This window comes from Orycteropus afer, unplaced genomic scaffold (assembly GCF_000298275.1).
Source record: "Orycteropus afer afer isolate SDZICR_OR568_19922 unplaced genomic scaffold, OryAfe1.0 scaffold00409, whole genome shotgun sequence".
NCBI lineage: Eukaryota > Metazoa > Chordata > Mammalia > Tubulidentata > Orycteropodidae > Orycteropus > Orycteropus afer.
Genome location: NW_006921996.1, coordinates 523,399 through 524,943, shown reverse-complemented (window position 1 = coordinate 524,943; position 1,545 = coordinate 523,399).

The window sequence follows — 1,545 nt, the reverse complement described above, 5'->3', positions numbered from 1 at the left end:
CTTCCGAGGAGTGGCTGGTGGGTTTGAACCACCAGCCTTCTGGTTAGCAGCCAAGTGCCTTAGGCACTATGCTACCAGAGCTCCTCTAGAAGAGACTACATATCTGAAAAAGAAACACATCTTTATTTTCCCATGTGTTGTGAATATATGGATTATTTCTGAAAATTAATATATGAGGTAACTCAATTACTCTTTTTTTTTAATGATACATAAATTTTACACTACTACCAATGGAAATATTGATAGAGAGACAACACAAATATCCTAACATGATAAATGGGAGTCATTTGAGATGAGAAATACAGTGTTGATTTACGTAGATTTATGAACTATTTGTAAAGATGGTCTGAAAGCAAGGAGTTCCTGGGTGGTACTAATGGCTAACTGAAAGCTTGGAGGTTTGTGTAAAATGTTGGAAGAAAGAGCTGGTGATCTACTTGTGAAAGATCATTGCTATTGAAAACCCTATGAAGCACTGTTCTGCTCTGACACATATGGGGTGGACAAGAGTCAGAATCAAAAAAGAGGAACCACTGTATCTGAATGTGTGTGAATATGTATCTGAGATAATATGTGTATATGATGAGTTTGTTCAAAAACATTCCCAATCACATAATCTTGGTATACTCTGCACAATTCCTCTTTTCTGTCCTACTCAAGAAAGCAAATTCATGTATTAAGGAAAGAAAGTCAGACTATTGAATAAAATAGTATACTTGTAGAGGGAGTCCACCCTTTCATTTATAAAATCCTTGATATTTATTCTATGCATGACAATGAAATGCAAAAATCATTACATATAATACAAAAATGCACAGAACATTAGGCCAGCCTCAGTGAAAAAACAAATAATTGCTACACATTTTCTAAGAAGTATATATATATAATATATATTTATATATATAATACATAATGTAGAATATAGAATACATAATATATATTATATATTATATATTTGTGTGTGTGTACTAAGTATTAGGAAACTTTACTGGCAAAGTGATTAAGCACTCAGCCAGTAACCAAAATGATGACAGTACAAACCCACCAGCAGCTCCACAGGAGAAAAGGCCTGGCTATCTACTCCATAAAGATTTCAGCCAAGGTAACCCCATGAGGTAGTTCTACTATGTCCTCTATAAGGCCTCTATGAGTCAGAATTAACTTGACAGACAAAACAGCAACAATAAAGAATTAGGGAAATTTGTCTTTTGGAAAATAGCTCTGTTGACTATTTGCTGTGTGGAATTAGATTTGAGACAATTGGTTATTTAAAGATAAACCAGTAAACTGTTTGGTAAACTAGTGGATGATTGATTGTCACTGAATTTATCTGACACCTCCCATATTTCACAATTAACATTAACAAAGCATTTGTATGCATTATACACATTTTCAGTTATAACAATGAAACTATTTATTAAATATTATCCTTTAATGAAAGCGTTTCAGGACATTTCCATTGTTTGATAATTTCATTCTTTAGGCTCCCAACTAATTAATATTATATTGTGGTTTCAGTATTAGCTTAACAATTCTTCTAAGTTA